The 10,244-nt window shown below is 41.4% G+C and overlaps 1 pseudogene across 1 annotated transcript; it reads left to right on the top strand.

Moving 5' to 3' along the window:
- Positions 1 to 403: 403 nt before the first annotated feature.
- LOC143956220 (uncharacterized) lies at positions 404 to 9,232 on the top strand (annotated as a pseudogene). Its single transcript, XR_013269867.1, has 7 exons — positions 404 to 571; positions 2,115 to 2,151; positions 2,238 to 2,361; positions 2,478 to 2,575; positions 2,664 to 2,813; positions 2,925 to 3,066; positions 6,835 to 9,232. The product of XR_013269867.1 is annotated as an uncharacterized LOC143956220 (transcript).
- Positions 9,233 to 10,244: the final 1,012 nt, after the last annotated feature.

Raw genomic sequence — 10,244 nt, 5'->3', positions numbered from 1 at the left:
CAGGTTGTGGGGGCGGAGTCACAACCCAGAGTGTATGCTGCCATGATGCGACAGGAAAGACCGACCTGAAAATTTAAATATTACTCATTTGTTTTTACTGCAAGTGCAATAATTTGACTACAATCACCTCAAATATTTTAATGACCAAATTCATATTTTACATTTTTTTTTCCATTGTCTGCATTTCTAGATGATATAATCAGCAAATATAACATTGTATATATAATATCCTACAAAATGTGCACTGACTGTAGTATTTGTATTCTACACAAGGTGGTGCTCTCGCTTTTTTGTGTGAAACTCAGACAGGAAGTGATGTCACATAGAAACAGGAAATTCCGGGTAATCTTGAGTTGGGAGGAAGTACAGTGACAATTGGAAACCATCAGCAGAGGAGGTAAAAGAAACCTAAATATAGAACCATTTATCCAACTGTCCATCCAGAGCCTCTGGTTAATAGACCAGATACATCCTAAAAATGGAATCATTTATTCAACTGTCGACCTAGAGCCTCTGGTTTATAGATACAAGAGATGTTGGATTGGAATGCTGTGATGAGTATGGCTCCTATGTACGTATGTACGTATGTATGTAAGTATGTATTGTATATGTCTGAATTTATGTATGTAAGTGTGTATGTACAGTATGTGTGTGAGTTTATGTATAGTGTAGGTGTGTGTGTATATATATATATATATATATATATATATATATATATATATATAGTGTGCGTGTGTATGTATGTCTGTACATTACTGTTAGGCCTTGTTCACATCAACATACTTAAGCATACACCCATGTGAGGGTCATGTATGCCCACACAGGCATAAGATACAAAGGTGCAGTCAGTCCCATTCATGTCAACTGGAATGCAGCAAGGCCAGAGCCAATGCTACTAATTTGCCATCCGTGTGGGTATGGGTCCCCAAACACACACAATCAGGATTCGGGGACCTGTACCCACACGGATGTCATACTGGGGCAGTGGCTGTGTTCATGCAGCCACTGCATCCTAATTGACATGAATGCGACTGCCTGCATAAGAACGAACTGAACACCTGTGCATCCTCATGCCTGTGTGGGCAAACATGACCCTCACATGGGTGTACATTTATGTATGCCCATGTGGACAAGGCCTAACATTAATCTACAGACATTCATAAATACAGGCCAATGACAGACATTTATGACAGAGGTCAGTGTGTACAGGGAGGGGGATATCGTAAAATAGGAGCAGTGTACACAGAGAAGTCAGTGTATACATGGGGGCAGTGTAAACACGGAGCCAATGTGTATACAGGGAAGTCTGTGTATACAGGGGGCAGTGTATACAGGGAATTCAGTGTATACAGGGGAACAGTGTATACATGGGGGCAGTGTATACAGGGAAGTCAGTGTATACATGGGGGAAATTTGTATATGGGGAGCAGTGTATACAGGGAAGTCCATGTATACAGGGGAGCAGTGTATACATGGGGGCAATATGTATACAGGGAAGTCAGTGTATACATGGGGGTAATGTGTATACAGGGAAGTCAGTGTATACAGGGAAGTCAGTGTATACAGGGGGGCGTGTATACAGGGAAGTCAGTGTATACAGGGGGGCGTGTATACAGGGAAGTCAGTGTATACAGGGGGGCAGTGTATACAGGGAAGTCGATGTATACAGGGAAGTCAGTGTATACAGGGGGGCAATGAATGTATCCGGGGGGACAGTGTATACAGGGAAGTCAGTATATACAGGGGGCAATGTATACGGGGGGCAGTGTATACACGGAAGTCAGTGTATACAGGGGGGGCAGTGTATACAGGGGGGCAATTTATACAGGGGGAGCAGTGTATACATGGGGGCAATGTGTAGAGAGGGTGGGAAAGTATGTACAGGGAGTGAATTTAATTTGGAATTCATTCCCTGGTTATGATTATTTGTTTTTCTATTTAGACTAAAAATCCACGACAAATATTTAGTATAAATTAGTCACTCCCACTTTTTAGCATCACCATCTCCCTGGTAGGGGCCCCAGTGCATTACTTTGCTCAAGGGCCCATGATGCTATTAAGACAGGATTCTGGGAAGTCTGTAGTGACTGTTATTGCTTTTACTCTTTACACAGGATTATACACAAGATCATTGATCTGCTGACAGGAGAGGTGAGCGGTGCCGGGAATTCTGGGACATTATCCAGTAACAGACAAGGGATGTGTCTGGATGGTGACTGTATCATTGTGTGTGTCAGGTTCCTATAAGGTGTCAGGATGTCACTGTCTATTTCTCCATGGAGGAGTGGGAGTATTTAGAAGGACACAAGGATCTCTACAAGGACGTCATGATGGACAATCAGCCGCCCCTCACATCACCGGGTAAGAGGAGACTTTATTGTAAAGGAGAGAGCAGTACGGAGGGTCCACCTAGATCCCCCATCATCTGATAAACACATAGAAACAATGTATTCAGTCAGTGTGTGTGTTTCCTACAGATGGATCCAGTAATGGGAACCCACCAGAGAGATGTCCCCGTCCTCTGTATTCCCGGGATTCCACACAGGAAGATCACACCATCCCCCACCATCATCCGGTAGGTGGGACTGAGCACATAGACCTAAAAATGTGTTGTAATCTCTTGTCCCTTAATACAAATGTACTCTATCATCTTTGGGGTTTAGGGTGAAGAACTTAAAGACATCAAAATTCAGATTAAAGTGGAAGAAGAAGAGACGTTGGTGAGGGGAGATCAGCAGTCTATGGGAAGGGATGGTCCTCTGTATTCCTTGGATCCTACACAAGAAGATCACACCATCCCTCAGCAAGATGAGGTACATGGGAGTAAACATGGAGAACAATGTACTCTGAACTTTTATATGACATTCTTTTACTTAAATTAGTTTTCCTCTTTTAACATGTATTCAATCGTGTTTGGAATTTAGGGCGAAGAACTGAAAGTCATCAAAGTTGAGATTAAAGAGGAAGCAAAAGAAACTTTGGTGAGTGGAGATCAGCAGTCTATGGAGGAGGGGGAGATGATTATGGAAATTAAACAGGAGGAATCTTCTCTACATATTGACACAGGTAAGTAATACGCACTAAATGCAGAAACAGTTCACATTTTCCTTACAAAAATTGCTAGTCTTTTTTTAAAATATTGAGATACAATATTGAGTCATTAGAAACCATTACCAGTGGAATACTATTCAACATTTTTAAAGCTCTTCTGCAAGGAATGCTTTCTGTATACAGAGGTTAAAACATTTTCCCCTCGAAGAATACAGTCTGTTCTTCCCATTTTAAAGAATTTTACATCCTTGATTATGTACACCATATAATAGGTCCATCTCCATTCCTCAATATAATGTCATGTTCCCAACAAATGAGGAGGAGATACTGTACATCATATGAAAGGTCCATCTCCATTCCTCAATATAACGTCATGTTCCCAACAAATGAGGAGGAGATACTGTACACCATATGAAAGGTCCATCTCCATTCCTCAATATAACGTCATGTTCCCAACAAATGAGGAGGAGATACTGTACACCATATGAAAGGTCCATCTCCGTTCCTCAATATAACGCCATGTTCCCAACAAATGAGGAGGAGATACTGTACACCATATGAAAGGTCCATCTCCGTTCCTCAATATAACGTCATGTTCCCAACAAATGAGGAGGATATACTGTACACCATATGAAAGGTCCATCTCCATTCCTCAATATAACGTCATGTTCCCAACAAATGAGGAGGAGATACTGTACACCATATGAAAGGTCCATCTCCATTCCTCAATATAACGTCATGTTCCCAACAAATGAGGAGGATATACTGTACACCATATGAAAGGTCCATCTCCATTCCTCAATATAACATCATGTTCCCAACAAATGAGGAGGAGATACTGTACACCATATGAAAGGTCCATCTCCATTCCTCAATATAACGTCATGTTCCCAACAAATGAGGAGATACTGTACACCATATGAAAGGTCCATCTCCATTCCTCAATATAACGTCATGTTCCCAACAAATGAGGAGGAGATACTGTACACCATATGAAAGGTCCATCTCCATTCCTCAATATAACGTCATGTTCCCAACAAATGAGGAGGATATACTGTACACCATATGAAAGGTCCATCTCCATTCCTCAATATAACGTCATGTTCCCAACAAATGAGGAGATACTGTACACCATATGAAAGGTCCATCTCCATTCCTCAATATAACGTCATGTTCCCAACAAATGAGGAGGATATACTGTACACCATATGAAAGGTCCATCTCCATTCCTCAATATAACGTCATGTTCCCAACAAATGAGGAGATACTGTACACCATATGAAAGGTCCATCTCCATTCCTCAATATAACGTCATGTTCCCAACAAATGAGGAGGAGATACTGTACACCATATGGAAGGTCCATCTCCATTCCTCAATATAACGTCATGTTCCCAACAAATGGGGAGGATATACTGTACACCATATGAAAGGTCCATCTCCATTCCTCAATATAACGTCATGTTCCCAACAAATGAGGAGATACTGTACACCATATGAAAGGTCCATCTCCATTCCTCAATATAACGTCATGTTCCCAACAAATGAGGAGGAGATACTGTACACCATATGAAAGGTCCATCTCCATTCCTCAATATAACGTCATGTTCCCAACAAATGAGGAGGAGATACTGTACACCATATGAAAGGTCCATCTCCGTTCCTCAATATAACGCCATGTTCCCAACAAATGAGGAGGAGATACTGTACACCATATGAAAGGTCCATCTCCGTTCCTCAATATAACGCCATGTTCCCAACAAATGAGGAGGAGATACTGTACACCATATGAAAGGTCCATCTCCATTCCTCAATATAACGTCATGTTCCCAACAAATGAGGAGGAGATACTGTACACCATATGAAAGGTTCATCTCCATTCCTCAATATAACGTCATGTTCCCAACAAATGAGGAGGAGATACTGTACACCATATGAAAGGTCCATCTCCATTCCTCAATATAACGTCATGTTCCCAACAAATGAGGAGGAGATACTGTACACCATATGAAAGATCCATCTCCATTCCTCAATATAACGTCATGTTCCCAACAAATGAGGAGGAGATACTGTACACCATATGAAAGGTCCATCTCCATTCCTCAATATAACGTCATGTTCCCAACAAATGAGGAGGAGATACTGTACACCATATGAAAGGTCCATCTCCATTCCTCAATATAACGTCATGTTCCCAACAAATGAGGAGGAGATACTGTACACCATATGAAAGGTCCATCTCCATTCCTCAATATAACGTCATGTTCCCAACAAATGAGGAGATACTGTACACCATATGAAAGGTCCATCTCCATTCCTCAATATAACGTCATGTTCCCAACAAATGAGGAGATACTGTACACCATATGAAAGGTCCATCTCCATTCCTCAATATAACGCCATGTTCCCAACAAATGAGGAGGAGATACTGTACACCATATGAAAGGTCCATCTCCGTTCCTCAATATAACGCCATGTTCCAAACAAATGAGGAGGAGATACTGTACACCATATGAAAGGTCCATCTCCATTCCTCAATATAACGTCATGTTCCCAACAAATGAGGAGATACTGTACACCATATGAAAGGTCCATCTCCATTCCTCAATATAATGTCATGTTCACAACAAATGAGGAGGAGATACTGTACACCATATGAAAGGTCCATCTCCATTCCTCAATATAACGTCATGTTCCCAACAAATGAGGAGGAGATACTGTACACCATATGAAAGGTCCATCTCCGTTCCTCAATATAACGCCATGTTCCAAACAAATGAGGAGGATATACTGTACACCATATGAAAGGTCCATCTCCATTCCTCAATATAACGTCATGTTCCCAACAAATGAGGAGGAGATACTGTACACCATATGAAAGGTCCATCTCCGTTCCTCAATATAACGCCATGTTCCCAACAAATGAGGAGGAGATACTGTACACCATATGAAAGGTCCATCTCCGTTCCTCAATATAACGCCATGTTCCCAACAAATGAGGAGGAGATACTGTACACCATATGAAAGGTCCATCTCCATTCCTCAATATAACGTCATGTTCCCAACAAATGAGGAGGAGATACTGTACACCATATGAAAGGTTCATCTCCATTCCTCAATATAACGTCATGTTCCCAACAAATGAGGAGGAGATACTGTACACCATATGAAAGGTCCATCTCCATTCCTCAATATAACGTCATGTTCCCAACAAATGAGGAGGAGATACTGTACACCATATGAAAGGTCCATCTCCATTCCTCAATATAACGTCATGTTCCCAACAAATGAGGAGGAGATACTGTACACCATATGAAAGGTCCATCTCCATTCCTCAATATAACGTCATGTTCCCAACAAATGAGCAGGAGATACTGTACACCATATGAAAGGTTCATCTCCATTCCTCAATATAACGTCATGTTCCCAACAAATGAGGAGGAGATACTGTACACCATATGAAAGGTCCATCTCCATTCTTCAATATAACGTCATGTTTCCAACAAATGAGGAGATACTGTACATTATATAAAAGGTCCATAACTGTTAAAAGTCTGTTTCCATTCTCACAGTAACAATGTCATCAATGCACAAAGACTTACCCTGTGTGGTTTGGGTGTATTATTTTGTATGTGGCTTGTATTTATATTTTTCTGTTATGATTGCACCTAATACTATGACGGAGGTCTTTGAAGTTGGTAAAAGTTACATCAAAATAATTGACTCCTGAATGGAAGACTAGAAGAATTCTTATAACACTTTTTTTTTAAATTTCTTTCCAACAGGTGGACTCTGTGTACGGAATATGAATACCTCTGATGGAGATTGTATTATATTACCAGATTATGGACAGGATGATGGGACAGCACAACATTGTCCAAGGACAAATTCCTCTGGTCAAATAATACATCACAGACCTTACTGTTTGGCAAAAGCAATGGATCCCTCTAAGCCCGAGGAATCCTCTGATCATTCACATAATATGACTTCAGATATTCATCTAAAATCTCACAGTGTGGATCGATCAACAGATCCCTCTAATTCCAAGGAGTCTTTTTTATATGATGGAGGAATTCATATAGGAGACAATGCATTGACATGTTTAGAGTGTGGGAAACCTTTCACTGACAACAGAGCACTTCTTGGACACCAGAGAACTCACACACATGAGCATCCTTCTTCCTCTTTGGAGTGTGGGAATTTTTCCGCTAAGAAAGGAGAATGCCCCACACAGCAGACAAATTACATAGGTGAGCACTCCTTTGCCTGTTCAGAGTGTGGGAAATGTTTCAATAGGAAAGGAAAACTTGATAGACACCAGAGAATTCACACTGGTGAACATCCTTTCTCATGTTCAGAGTGTGGGAAATGTTTCACTCACAAAGAGAACCTTCTTAGACACCAGAGAATTCACACAGGTGAACGTCCTTTTCTCTGTTTAGAGTGTGGAAAGGGTTTCACTAAAAAAGAAAAATTTATCATACACCAGAGGATTCACACAGGTGAGCGTCCTTTTCTCTGTTTAGAGTGTGGGAAAGGTTTCACTAAGAAAGAAAAGCTTACTGCACACCAGAGAACTCACACGGGTGAGCGTCCTTTTCCCTGTTCAGAGTGCGGAAAATGTTTCACTCAGAAAAATATACTCCTTACACACCAGAGAATTCACAGGGGTGAGCGTCCTTTTTCCTGTTCAGAGTGCGGGAAATGTTTCACAGAGAAAGGAGGCCTTCTTAGACACCAGAAAACTCATACACAAGAGCGTCCTTTTTCCTGTTCAGAGTGTGGGAAATGCTTCAGTCAGAAAAGAATCCTCATAATTCACCAAAGATATCACACAGGTGTGCGTCCTTTTTCCTGTTCAGAGTGCGGAAAATGTTTCACAGAGAAAGGAGGCCTTCTTAGACACCAGAAAACTCACACACATGATCGTCCTTTTTCCTGCTCCGAGTGCGGGAAATGTTTCATTGTGAAAGAAAAACTTCTTAGACACCAGACAACTCATACCCATGAGCGTCCTTTTTCCTGTTCAGAGTGTGGAAAATGTTTCACTCAGAAAAGAATCCTCCTAATACACCAGAGAATTCACACGGGCGAGCGTCCTTTTTCCTGTTCAGAGTGCGGGAAAGGTTTCACAGATAAAGGAGGCCTTCATAGACACCAGAAAATTCATACACAAGAGCGTCCTTTTTCCTGATCCGGGTGTGGGAAATGTTTCAATGAGAAAACAGAACTTCTTATACCCCAGAAAAGTCACACAGTCCCATGAAGCATAGCAAGACTCTGACAGCCAAATGTGTGGCGCAGAGGCATGATGGAACTTGTAGTTTTGCAATAGCTGGAGGTCCGCTAACTGCATATGCCTGCTCTACACCATATGAAAGGTCCATCTCCATTCCTCAATATAACGTCATGTTCCCAACAAATGAGGAGGAGATACTGTACACCATATGAAAGGTCCATCTCCATTCCTCAATATAACGTCATGTTCCCAACAAATGAGGAGGAGATACTGTACACCATATGAAAGGTCCATCTCCATTCCTCAATATAACGTCATGTTCCCAACAAATGAGGAGGAGATACTGTACACCATATGAAAGGTCCATCTCCATTCCTCAATATAACGTCATGTCCCCAACAAATGAGGAGGAGATACTGTACACCATATGAAAGGTTTATCTCCATTCCTCACTATGATGTCATATTCCCAACAAATGAGGAGGAGATACTGTACACCATATTAAAGGTCCATCTCCATTCCTCAATATAACGTCATGTTCCCAGCAAATGAGGAGGAGATACTGTACACCATATGAAAGGTCCATCTCCATTCCTCAGTATAACGTCATGTTCCCAACAAATGAGGAGGAGATACTGTACACCATATGAAAGGTCCATCTCCATTCCTCAATATAACAAAATGTTTCCAACACATGAAATAGAGGAAGATTTGTTTGAATTATCACAGTACAAATGTCTTCATTACTCAATGACTATTATCCAGTTTGGTTTGAATGTATTTTATCCTTTATCTGATTTATATTTATACTTTTTGTTATAATTGCTCCCCATTCCATGCCAGAACTCTGTGAAACTGTTGAGTACTGTACCAACATATATGACTTCTGAATGCTAAACATGAAGCATACTTTAACGTTTATTAATAAATTGCTTTCCAACAAATGGTCTCCAAGAATAAATTCTATTGGTCAAAATATATGTCACAGACCTTACCATTTGGAGAGATCAATTGATCCCTCTAATGTTCAGGAAACTTCTTATAAATCACATACTTTTACACTAGATATAACTCTGGAATCTCACAGTGTGATTAGATCAGCAGATCCATCTAATCCTATGGAATCTTCAGTACAGCATTGAGAATGTATGTAAAAGCTGTCAGGCTCAGAGACCAGTAACTTTAGCAGTAGAGAGGCTTGCTCCCACCGACCATTTGAATAGGTATACATGCAGGTTACCCTGGTGGATTATGGGGGCTCACTCAAGGTGTGAGGTCTAAGCACTAACTGGTATTGACTAGAGCTCATGATGGTGGGTTTTGCTGCCTTTTAGCATCAGGTTGTGGTCCTCAGGATCGCCCCACCTGGGAGGTGAGGAACCCAGGCTCCAGTAGCAGATATAGCAGGTAGCGATCAAGCAGAAGCATAGTCAGTAAACGGGCCAGAAGTCAGTAACAAGTGGTTGCAGGTTTGGGAATAATAGGAAGTATAGTCAAGGAACAAGCCGAAGGTCGATAACAAGTGGTTGCAGGATTGGGATTAAGAGGAAGTATAGTCAAGGAACAAGCCGAAGGTCGGTAACAAGTGGTTGCAGGTTGGGATCAAGCGAAAGCGTAGTCGAGGAACAAGCCAATGGTCGGTAACAAGTGGTTGCAGGTCATGATCAAGCGGAAGCTTAGTTGAGGAACAAGCTAATGGGCGGTAACAAGTGGTTCCAGGATGGGATTAATCAGAAGTGTAGTCGAGGAACAAGCCAAACGTCAGTAAGTAGTTGCAGGTTGGGATTAAGCGAAAGTGTAGTTGCAGAACAAGCCAATGGTCGATAACAAGTGGTTGCAGGTTGGGACCAAGCAAAAGCGTAGTTGTGAAACATGCCAAAGGTCAGTAACAAGTGGTTGTAATTTGAGATCAAGCAAAGGTGTAGTCGAGGAATAAGCCAAAGGTCAGTAACGAGT

The sequence above is a fragment of the Lithobates pipiens genome, unplaced genomic scaffold, assembly GCF_037356315.1.
Source record: "Lithobates pipiens isolate NorthernLeopardFrog02 unplaced genomic scaffold, aLitPip1_a1.2 Scaffold_35, whole genome shotgun sequence".
Lineage (NCBI taxonomy): Eukaryota > Metazoa > Chordata > Amphibia > Anura > Ranidae > Lithobates > Lithobates pipiens.
This window is presented reverse-complemented; position numbering and strand designations above follow the sequence as displayed.